Here is a 13,050-nt window from a genome sequence, read left to right as displayed (position 1 = left end):
CTAGACTGTGCCTGCTTCCCCTTTACGGGTACCCAGCTCCACTGGCAACCTCCTACCTGGAGGCGCCCAGTTCCACCCGTGGGCCAACTCATTTACCACTGCAGTTTGTTGGTCACATGGTTCCCACTGCTCATATTGCTGCTTGGCATTGCTGTGCTTGGTGCAATCTCATACCATCTCACACCATCTTCAGTGTTATGGCTCTTGACCATATTACAGCTCTTTTAGAAAGCTTCCCCATCCTCTTTCTCTTTCCTTGCCTCTCTAAAAACCCCTGTGGGGTTGATCATTTATTTAAGTAAATTCCTTTTCAATTTCAAGACATGGCCCTCCCAGAAGGACCACAAACTGACCAATCCCCTCAGTGGAAAACAAGTCAGTCAATCCTACTGGGTGGATTTTCAAACTACTATTTGAATAGCCTGCAATAGGTATTTGAATAGCAAATCAACCAATCCCTACAAGGTGCACAAAATAGACTGATCGCAGGGCAGACGGCAGCCCAAACAACCACTTTTGGCAGAATACAAACTCAGGGCCAGAAAGGTCATATATAAGAGAAACCCATTGCACTGCAGATACATAAGTGGTAACTAGGCAAAAGGGGTGTGGGAAGTGTGCCAAGCAGGGGAAAACCCTGTGGTCCAGGTTCCAGTTACTATTGCTAAGAGGCAAATACAACAAACTCTAGATTTAGTAGCTTAACAGAACAGCTATCATTTTTTTCTTTCTCGCGGTTCGGGAACTTCAAAAGGGTTTGCCTAGGCAGTTCCTACTGGAGGGAGATCTCTCCTGTGGTTGCAATCAGACCAGACGGTGCCTAGAGCTAGAACAATGCGGGATGGAGCCCCTAAGGTCTGGCTGGGCATCTCCGTCTTCATGTAGCCTCAGGGCCTCTCCCCAGGGTCTCAGTTTCCAGCAGTAGATGGACGGGTAAACAAAATGAATGACATTTTAATACAAGTTACCATGAAAACATTATGCTATGTGAAATAAGCCAGTCACGAAAAAAGCAAATATTGTATGATTCCACTTGTATGAAATATCAAGAATAGGCAAGTTTCATAGAGACAAAAAATAGATTAGATTCTATCTGGGGCGGGGTGAGGAGGAGAGAAGAGAGAGTTATTGCTTAATAGATACAGACTTTCTATTTGAGGTGATGTAAAATTTTGGATATAGGCAATGGTTACATTTGTACAACATTATGAATGTAATTGAACCCACTGAAATGTACACTTAAAATGATTAAATGATAAATTTTATGTTATATGTCTTTTACCACAATAAAATAAACTTTTAAAGTAATGACTGCTAGATTTCTGGAAGATAAGGTTGTCTTTTTTTTTTCTTTCTTTCTTTGGTTGATTCGTTGCTTTTAAAGACACTTTGAGTTTGAGGTTCCCTGGAGACCACCAAGTGGAAACAGCAAGCAGGCAGGTCTGAAGCTCAGGGGAAGTCTGAACTGCAGAGACAAAGGTATGAGTCCATAGCATATGACAGGTAATTGAAGCCTTGGGTGTGGATGTTAATGGATGCTAACACCTGATGAATTATCTCTGCCTCATTCTCATAGCACCTTAGCAGGACTTCGCACTCTTATAATTATTTAATTAATTATTTGCTGAGTATCTGGCTAGGAAAAGGAAGTCAACTTCTATAAGCACAGGGACCCAGGCTGCCTTGGTCACTATCTTAGTTATCTAGTGTTGCTATCACAGAAATGCCACAGGTGGGCGGCTTTGATGAGCCAAAATGTATTTTCTCATAGTTTTAGGAAGTTAGAAGTTCAAATTCAGGGTGTTAGCTCTAGGGGAAGGCTCTCTCTATCCATTGGGCAGGAAAATTCTTAACTTCGGTAACATTCTTCTTGGCATTCTTTGGAGATCTCCACATGGCATCCATCTTCCCCCATTTTGCTTGCTTGCGTCTATGCCTAATCTTCTCTTTTTATATCTCAAAAGTGATTGGCTCCCAGCAACTCCACTCCTTAAAGATTCAATTGTGTCGCTGAAAAATGTGTATCAACTTGACTAGGCCATGATCCCAGTACTTTGTGGTTGTCCACCACTTTGTGATCTGATGTGATTATCCTTTGTGTTGTAAATCCTGGTGGTGGTGGCGCAGTGGGTTAAGCATTAGGCTGCTAACCAAAAGGTTGGCAGTTTGAATCCACCAGCCACTCCTTGGAAACCCTATGGGGCAGTTCTACTCTGTTGTATAGGGTCACTATGAGTCAGAATGCATTCAATGGCAAAAGGTTTTTGTAAATCCTAACCTCTCTGATGTTAATGAGGCAAGATTAGAGGCAGTTATGTTAACGAGGTAGGATTGAATCTACAGGATTAGATTGTATCTTGAGTCAATCTCTTTTGAGATATAAAAGAAAGAAATCAAGCAGAGAGGAGAGGGACCTCATCACCACCAAGAAAGAAAAACCAAGAGTGCAGTGTGTGATTTAGGCTTGGGGCCCCTGCACTGAGAAGCTCCTAGACCTATGGGAAGGTTGATGACGTGGACCTTCCCCTCCCTGAGCCAACAGAGAGAGAAAACCTTCCCCTGGAGCTGGTGCCCTAAATTTGAGCTTCTAGCCTCCTAAACTGTGAGAGAATAAACTTCTGTTTGATAAAGCTATCTACTTCTAGTATTTCTGTTACAGCAGCACTAGATAATGAAGATATAGGTATATGCCCTAAGGATCTAATGAAAGTGATACTTACAGACATATGCACAATTATGTTTATCACAGCACAATTCACAATAGCAAAAAGATAGAAACAACTGTTAGGTGGAAAAATAAAATGTGATATACATACAATTGAATACTACTCAGTGATAAAGAAAAATGAGTTCCCAAAACATCTTGACATATGGATGAACCTGAGGGACATTATGTTGAGCAAAATAGGTCAGTCACAAAAAACAAATACTGTATGTTCCAGGGGAAGATTACCCAATAAGCAAGGCAAGCACGGGCTTACATGTGCTTACTTACTAATTTATAGTGACCAATTTCACATGAGTTTCACCAAATCTTTGGTCACAACAGATTAGTAAGTAAGCACAAGTAAGCCTGTGCTTACCTTGTTTAGTGGGTAATCAGTGTCAGGGACTATAAATGTGAAATGAGGCTTTAATTCTGTAGGAAGGTGCTGTCGGGTTGGGAGAGAGATAAATGCTAGCCATACTTAGAGGCAACATCTTTGCTATGAAAAAATGGGAATTTGTTCACTACAGATTCTCTGGTAAGCAAGGTAAGCACCATGCCTAACTTGCCGATTGGATAATCCACCCCTGATATGTTCTCACTCTTATGAAATGACATGAACAAGTAAATATAGAGAAACTAATGTTTGTCAGTGGTTACTAGGGACTGAGGGTGGGGAAAGGAAGATTCACTGTCCAGATAGTAGACACATGTTATTTTTGGTGCTGGGAAAGGTATCACGAATGAGGGTGAGGTATACACAGCTTGACAAAGGTAAATCATGTCACTAAGAAGTACACGCACAAAAAGGACCTGTTGGCAATTGCTATGGTATACATAATTTTGAAACAACAGAAAAACAACCAAAAAGTATATGTGAGTGTCTATATGTACATGGGCATATCTGGGTAGAGGTGTTGTAAGAATGGTGTGGTGGCAGCCTCAGACCTCCTTGTCTAACTTCATGGTGAGGGGGGAGGGCGGGCAGGGAGAATCAAAATCAACAGCCCAAGGCTTATTCCTATGAGACGGAGGTCAGATATACCTTCTCTCTCCAACCTTTTTACAAATTCTGACTTTAGCCGTCACTCCCACGGCACTCTTTACTTCTCTGCTGGGTTCAATAATTCTTTGCAATGGCCACACAGAACTCACAGACCATATGCACAGTTATAGAGTTTATTAGAGAAGTACAAGTTACAATTCAGGATATAGTTCTTCAATCAGGACAGCTTCATCTCATCTATGCCTATAGGCAGGCCTCTCTCTGGCCCTTGGCTCTCAATCCCTCTGGCCAGCCTCTGCTCTGCTCAGGCAAGTGTTATAAAGCTCTTTAGCTTCACCAACAAGTGCCCAGAGGCAACCCTCTCCACCAGTAAGCCTCAGCCTAAGGCATTCAACTCTCTGGTTCCAAGGGTCAGCAAGCCTAGCTCTGCCAACATGTGCCTGGAGGTATCTCACTGCACCAGGAAGCTTCCTGCCTGAAGGCATTCAGCTGTCTTACTCCATGGGTTAGCACACCCACTGTAATCACCTTGCTTCATGGGCTGGGAAGCCCACTGTCCTGCCTTGCGTCAGTCTCCTGGTTCTGCTGCTGCCATTTCTCTGCTACTGCTTCTCGGTGCCATCTTGCTCTATCTCCAGTGTTACGGCTCTCTGTCTCTGTCTCCTGGGTCTAGGAGGTTTGGAGTGCAGGGACCTCAGGTCTAAGGACATGCTCTGTTCCAATCTCTTATTCTTGGTGGTAGTGAAGTCCCCCCTTTCCACCTCTGGGATGACTCATTTTAGGCATAGCAGGATGGCAAATCTGACCAATACCCTTGATAGGATCCCATACACCTTATTTGCATTCTTAGCAAGCTGTTCAATGCCCTTGGTGGGCCACAAGCACCTTATTTTCATAACCCTGCCCAATCATTTGGCGGGAGTTACAAGATCATGGTGAGAAAGGCCATACAAAAGTGATTCATTGCACCTCAGGCCACGCCTTGCCTTTTCTAGCCATGGTTCTTTCATACCTGGAGTATAACTTCTCCTTCTGGATCATTCTACCAGTCCAAAACAGTCATTAACAATTAATCCTTCAGTAGGGCAAAGAGCCCTCAGGGTGAGGTTATTCAGGTACCAGCTATTCAGGTCTGCTGCAGATACTTGTCTGATTTGGTCAGATTCTCTAAAAGTCATTTCAGTTCTACCCTTTCTGGTGTCTGATAAAATTTAACTGACAGAAGATTATTTCCTTACTCTGAGCCTTATGAAGTATCAGCATAGCAAAACCTTTAAGGGACTTTAGGTTCAGCCACTGTACTCCAGTCCAGCAGCGCCTCCTCTTTAGTTCACTCTTCCATAATTACAGTTTTTACAATCACAGTGAACCCTATTAACAATCAACACTCACAGCTGAATCATATAATCCTATCAGCATCTTCCCTTACCTTCTCCTCCCCAGACCTATCAGTAAAAGAGGAAACTATTCAATCAGAATTTTCCATTATTTTAAGTCTAAGCACACCACGAAAGCATGTAAGCCAGCCACTTCATGCCTTTGTCTTCTTGCATTTTGGACAGTCAGTGTATAAATTGCCCATCTCTCAAAGCAGTACTCTGAAGAGACAAGTACATTCCTTGATGTGAAGAATCTTCTGTTCTGATTAGGATCTGAGCGTCTGTATTCATAAGCAAAGTCCGATCCAGAGGAAGGCATCTAATTACAGCAATCTGTACCAGCTCACCGTGTCAAACATCCCTTCGTTTGGTCGAGTTCTGGTCAGTTCATTCCTAGCCACTGTGGCCTATGTCAACAGACACCACCTATACGCTCCGGAGCCCACGCAGCTCCCTGCACTTCTGACCAGCCAGCCCCTTCTCTCTCTCTCTCTTTCATCTCTAGCCTCTGAGGGCTAGGTCAACGGGTATCAATGGAACATATCCAAACTTAGCCCATCTCTTCATTACTGCGCCTCCACTGCTTCCACTTACCTCGTGGCCCCAGGTGGTCACCTCAGGTGAGCATACTAGGCTGTCTACTTGCCAGCTCCCTTTAACTTCAAGTCCTGGAAGAGGGTTCTTCTGATGGGCACTGACTTTTCTTGCCTTGATACATCCAATGACAAACCATTTGCTTGAAATTCAAAAAGCAAAACAAGCATTTTTTTTTTCTCTGCAGGTCTTTCCTTCAAATGCAGATTTCCTGCTCTCCCAACAGGAAATTGGTCTGCCTGTCTTTTCAAAAGCAAATTTCCCGACTGGGAAGATTCTGAGTAGGGCTCAGGTTTTGGACCTATGCTCCCAATTACTCTATACACAGCTGAAGGCAGAATTACACGCTCTCTGTAATCTGTAATACTCAATATTCATTTCCATCATACTTTTAGGTCTGTTTCACAACACTAGGTAAGAGAAACATTCAATATTCGTAGTACATTCAAATAAATACATAACACTTTTAAAAATATCCCAGGTTTATCTTAGTTTCTCCACACCTTGACTGTCTTCCCATTCATATACAATACGGCCTTGAGCCTCTGGCTAGGTTGAACCAGAAAGCCATGGCCCCCTATTAGCCAGTCTGGCTTTTGCCCCAAGCCACTCCAGCTGCAGCATAACATGTCTTACTTTCCTTTCAGCCATTACAGGTAAAAACAACCAAAGCAAACATCTAAGAATCCCAAGTTTCACTTCCCACACACCTTCATTCTTTCTCTTCCTGAGCCCCATACTTCCATGAGTCTGGAACCACTGCAACCAATCCTGCTTCTGACACCAACTGTAAGAATGGCATGGAGGCATCATCAGACCTCCTCGTTTAATTTCACAAGGGGGAAAGGAGAATCAAGATCAACAGTCCAAGGCTTAGTCCTATGAGGTGGAAGTCAGATATACCTTCCCTCTCCAACCTTTTTACCAATTCTGACATCAGCTGTCCACCCCACAGCCTTCTCAACTTCTCTGCTGGGTTCGATAATTCATTACAATGGCCACTTAGAACCTGCTGACCATACTCACTTTTAGGAGTTTATTAGGGAAGTAACAGGTCACAATTCAGGATACAGTTCTTTGATCAGGACAGCCTCTTCTCAGCTATGCCCACAGGCAGGCCTCTCTCTGGCCCTCAGCTCTTGGCCCCTTGGCCCCACAGCCCAACCTCTGCCCTGCTCAGGCAAGTGTTACAAAGCTCTTTAGCTCCACCAATAAGTGCCCAGAGGCACCCTGCTCTGCCAGTAAGCCTCAGCCCCAAGGCACTCAGCTCTCTCATTCCATGAATCTACAAGCCTACCTCCACCGAGTGCCCGGAGGCACTTCACTCCACCAGGAAGCCTCCTGCCTGAGGGCACTCAGCTCTGTCGCTTTGTGAGTCGGCACACCCACTGTAACTACCTGGCTCTGTGGGCCAAGAAGCCCACTATGCTGTCTCACACCAGTCTCCTTGCTCTGCTGCTGCCATTTCTCTGCTGCTGCCTCTTGGCACCATCTTGTGCCATCTCCGGTGTTACAGCTCTCTGTCTCTCTCACCTGGGTCTAGGAGGTTCTCAGTGCAGGGACTGTGAGTCCAAAGGACACACTCCACTCCCATCTCTTCTTCTTGATGGTAATGATTTCCTCCTTCTCTACCTCTGGGATGCCTCATTTTAAGCCTACCAGGGTGGCAAAACTGACTAATCCCCTCGAAAGGTTTCTGTACACCCTATTTGCATGGCCCCAACCCCACAAGAGTGCCACGCACCTTATTTGCATTATTAGCAAGCTGTTCAATCCCCTTGGTGGGCCACAAACACCTTATTTGCATAGTCTCACCCAATCATTTGGTTACAAGACCATGGCTAGAAAGACCATACAAAAGTGATCCATTGCACTACAATTATGTATATATGTGTGTGTACATAGGTATATGCATATGTATATGTATCTATGTGACTGTACGCACACATATTCATATAAATAAGAAGGCGCATAGGGGGCACAGTCACGGATAGTTCTTAGACATAACCAAATACCTTGCTGTATTGGCTTTCTGGGTTTCAAGGATAGGGATCATAGTGTCATAGGACATCTCGGTCAATTGGCATAGTATAGTTCATAAAGTTATGTTCTACATCCTAGTTTGGCAAGTAATGTCTTGTGTCATAAACGTTTGTAAGCAGCCATCTAAGATACAACTATTGGTCTCTACTCATCTGGAACAAAAGAGAAAGAAGGAAACCAAAGGCTGAAAGAAGAAATTAGTCTACAGGACAAATAGTCTACACAAACTATGGCTTCACCTACCCCGAGACCAGAAGAACTAGATGATACCTGACTACCACTACTCACCATTCTGCCCAGGTCTACAACAGATGAACCCTGATAGAATGGGTGAAAAGTGTGGAACAGAACCTCAAATTCCTAAAAACCAACAAAAATCCAGCCCTGCTGGACTGGTTCAGACTAGAGGACTCCCTAAGACTATTCCTCTGAGATACTGTTCAAACCTTGAACCAAAACTAACCCTTGAGATCATCTTGTAGCTAAATAACAAATTGGCCCCCAAAATAATGGATGTCACCCATAAGTACTGTGTTCCTTTAAAAAAATCACCTATATGAGACCGAACAGTTGGCAATTACTTTAAAACAAAGATGAGTCTGTAAGTGGGCAGAGAAACTAGATCAGTGGAAATGGAACAACCAGAATGGAAATAATGAGAATGTTCACACATTGTGAAGAATGTCAGCAATGTCACTGAACAACTGGTGTAGAAATTGTTCAATGGGACAAAGCAAAACTGGAACACACCTGAATTTTTACAATTTGGGTGATCTGAAACAATAACCAGAATGGGAAAAATTACAGGTCAAAGCCCTGGAATGGGAGACTCAGAAGTCTCAGAAGGGCATAGTGAGCCCTTTCAGAAGCCCGATGCATGGGACTGGATTATTGGCAGGACTGTGGAGAGAGACACACATTCAGAGTGGCGCATTCGGCCGCCATCTTGGAGTAGGGCACCACTGTTTCTGATTTTCTTCAAAATCTGAGGGGTAAGAGATTTGGTTGCTATGCAATGCATGTGCCACCCTTGCTTTCTAAGAGGGAGATCAGGTTTCTAACAGGGCTTTGACCTGTAATTTTTCCCATTCTAGTTACCATTCTGGTTCACCCAAATTTAAAAAATTCAAGGCTGTTCCGGTTTTGCTTCCTCCGTCGTGATTGAACCGGGAAGAACTTGTTCGAACCCTTGAGGAGACCTCATTTAAAAAGCTATGAAAAATCAGAAAATTCCTAGGAATCAACTTTACAAGAAATATACAAAATCTATGTGAAGAAAATGTTTAAAATACTACAGAAGGAGACAGAAAAGGTTTTGAACCAATAGAAATACAAGCTATGATCATGGCTAGGAAGATGCTGCATCATTAAGATTTCTGTTCATCAAGATTTTAATGAGATCCCAGGCCAGTGAGTGGAGGAGCGTGGTGGAAGGCCTGGATGGGGAAATAAAGAAGCTCATGAAGCCTCCCTTTCTTACCTTAGGTGGCCAGTTCAAAGCAGGCCTGGGCAGGGGAAGGGGTGATGGATGATTTAACTTTAAATGAATTTGGAAGCTTGGACTCTCATTAGAGTGAACCAAATGAAATTGACAATATCCAACTGCTTATGACCATACAAATGGCAATTCCACATGGTTCAGCTTAACATATAGATGTGGATTTTTTAAGTTATGGAATGGAGACTGTTTGGGGTTAAAGTGACCGAGAGGATTTTATCACCTAAGAGTGACTTAAAAAGCCAGAGTGTTTGCCCAAAACTTAATTCAAGGATGTGGGGAAGCACTGGCTCACAGAGAACGTTTGGACATATAAAGGGCCAAAGAAAGAGTAAACTTACACCCCATGGGTCCATCTCTTGAACACATGGGCTACACCTAGTTTTCTATGTACTTATCACCAGTTGATCCAAAAAATCACTGACAGGAATAGAAATCTTCTCTCAATAGATTCAAAGGCATTCCAAAAACCCATTGCTGTTGAGTTGATTTGGATTCAAAGTGACCGTATCAGATGGAGTAGAACTGGTCGATAGGGTTTCCAAGGCTGTAAATCTTTACAGAAGCAGACTGCCACACTTTCTCCCGTGGTGTAGCTGGTGGGTTCGAACTGCTGACCTTCAGATTAGCAGCTGAGTGCTTTAACCACTGTGCCACCAGGGTCCACATCAGGTGGTCTATAACTTCTTCCCCATCACAGTCCACCCCACCCCACCGCACCCCCCCCCCCCGCACCGCCCCCCCCCCCCCCCAGCCCTGGCAACATACCCCTGTAGCTCTCTGTTCTACTCTGACTGGAATTGATTCCTCTCTAGATCTGCTGGGCAGCTGCGGCACTGGCACTTCCCTTTGCTTTTTTCCTGGACTTGATCTCCTGTTTCCTGGACTCCATGAGTTTTTCTCCTATGTTTTTCTCCTTCATGTGCCACTCACTTCCTAAGAAAGGGACATGAAAGATAAAAAATATATATAAAATTTCTATTGAGTTTTTGTTTAAGTTTACATAGCATATTAGGTTCCCATTTAACAATTTCTATACATATTGTTCAGTGACATTGGTTACATTTTCTGCATTGTTTCAACATTGTCCATATATCCATTCCGGTTGTTCCACTTCCATTAATCCAGCTTCCCTAAGCCTCCTCCCTCCCCAACTTTCTCATCTTTGCTTTAGGGTAAATGTACAGGTTTTTGTTTTTTTTTTTTAAGGAGCACAGGACTCACAAGCGATATTGTTTTATGAGCCATCTGTTATTTAGCCCAAAGGTGACCTCCAGGATTAGTTTCAGTTCAAAGTTTAAGGGGTATCTTAGGGGGTTCCTCTGGTCTCTGCTGGCCTAGTAAGTCTGGCCTTTTAATTCAATTTTATTTTTAAATAAGAATTAGGGTTTTGTTCTACAGTTTTCTCTCATTCTATCCAGGACCATCTATTGTGTCCCTGGGAAGAAAGGTAGGTAGTGGTAGCCAGGTACCATCTACTTCTTCAGGTCTTTGGATAGATGAGGCCATGTTTCGCGTAGGCAGTTAGTCCTGTAGACTAGATGCTTCATCGTGACTTCAGTTTCTTTATTTCTCTTTTGTTCCAGATGAGTAGAGACCGATAGTTGTATCTAAGATGGCCACTCCCAAGCTTTTAAGACCCCAGATGATACTTACCATTCTAGGATCTAGAACATAAACTTTATATTGTCCCAAGTGACTGAGTTGTCCCACAAGACTATGGTCCTAAGCCTTCAAACCAAGTCCTGTGAGGTGGAAGGTAACCATGGCTCTGCCTCCTCGTGTGCTTTATTGTATACATGAATATATGTGCAGCACATGCAAACGCGTATATATTATGCTTTTTTTTTTTTAATTCTGACCCACAGCAACCCTATAACATAGAGTAGAACTCCCTCATAGGGTTTCCAAGTAGCACCTGGTGGATTTGAGCTGCCGACTTTTTGGTTAGCAGCAAAGCTCTTAACCGCTGCATACCACCAGGGCTCCATCTATGCCTACGTACACACCTATACATGCGCACATACATAAACATATATTCTTTGTTATACATGTATGCATATCTATCTACCTACATAACCACTCTCATATTTTTGCATTGTTACTGCTGTTGTTGCCAAATTGCATATGTTATAGCATTTACCCATAAAAACAAAAAAACCAAACCCCTTGCCGTCGAGTCCATTCCAACTCATAGCGACCCTATAGGACAGAGTAGAACTGCCCCATAGAGTTTCCAAGGAGTGCCTGGTGGATTCGAACTGCCGACCCTTTGGTTAGCAGCCGTAGCACTTAACCACTACGCCACCCTTAATCTTGTGTATTTCTTATTGTCATCATTTACCTTGGTTAAGTTGTGCACACTTCACCCACGTTTGGTATTGCCTTTCCAATCACCAAAAATACCGAGTATCTACTGTCTAGAGAGTGATTCCCTCTTCCTCCTCTTCCCATCCCTGGTAACCACCAAAGAACGTTGATTTCTACATGTATACCTATTTTTGTCTTTTTATAAAAGTGTTGTCACACAATATTTGTCCTTTTGTGATTGACTTATTTCACTCAGCATAATGTCCTCCAGATTCATCCGTGTTATAAAATATTTCCTGGACTCAACATTATTCTTTATCATCATGTAGTATTCCATTGTATGTATATACCATATTTTGTTTATCCATTCATCTGTTGATGGGCACTAGGTTGTTTCCATCTTTTTGCTATTGTGAATAATGCTGCAATGAGCTTAGGTGTGCATATATCTATTCAGGACACTGCTATTAGATCTCTAGGGTACATAGCTGGGAGTGGGATTGCTGGATCATAATGTATTTCTATTTTGAGCTTTTTAAAGACGTGCCATACCATTTTCCATAGTGGTTGTATCATTTTACAATCCCACCAGCAGTGCATAAGAATTCCAATCTCCCCACATCCTGGGCAGCATTTGCTGTTTCCTGTTTTTTTTGATCAGTGCCATTTTTGCAGGTGAGGTGATATCTCACTGTAGTTTTGATTTGCATCTCTCTAAATGCAGGAAGCATCAAAAGAATATGGAAGGAATATACAGGGTCACTATACCAAAATGAATTGGTTGACGTTCCATTGTTTCAGGAGGTAGCATATGATCAAGAACTGATGGTATTGAAAAAAGCAGTCCAAGCTGCACTGAAGTGCTCACTTGTCTATGCCAAGAATTCTGGAAGATAGCTACCTGGCCAACTGACTGAAAAAAAACTGAAAGAGATCCATATATGTGCCCATCCGAAAGAAAGGTGATCCAACAGAATGCAGATATTATCTGGCAATAGCATTAATATGCACAAATAAAATTTTGCTGAAGATAATTCAAAATAGTTGAAGCAGTACCTCAAGAGGGAACTGCCAGAAATTCAAGCTGGATTCAGAAGAGGATGTGGAATGAGGAATATCATTGCTGATATCAGATGGATCTTGGGTGATTTTTTGACTATGCAAAGGCATTTGACTGTGTGGATCATAACAAATTATGGATACCATTTCAAAGAATGGTGTTATGGATTGAATTTGGTCTCCAAAAATATGTATCAACTTGGTCAGACCATGATTCCCAGTATTGTGTGGTTGTTCTCCATTTTGTGATTGATGTATATGTGTTGTAAACCCTAATCTCTGCCTGTGGTTAATGAGGCAAAAGCGGGTTATGTTAAAGAGGATTAGGGTGGGATGTAACACCCTTACTCAGGTCACATCCCTGATCCAATGTAAAATGAGTTTCCCTGGGGTGTGCCCTGCATCACCTTTTATCTTACAAGAGATAATAGGAAAGAGAAGTGAGCAGAGAGTG

Source organism: Elephas maximus, chromosome 25 (genome assembly GCF_024166365.1).
Source record: "Elephas maximus indicus isolate mEleMax1 chromosome 25, mEleMax1 primary haplotype, whole genome shotgun sequence".
Classification (NCBI taxonomy): domain Eukaryota; kingdom Metazoa; phylum Chordata; class Mammalia; order Proboscidea; family Elephantidae; genus Elephas; species Elephas maximus.
The sequence above is the reverse complement of the archived record's forward strand: the minus strand, read 5'-3'. Positions refer to the sequence as shown.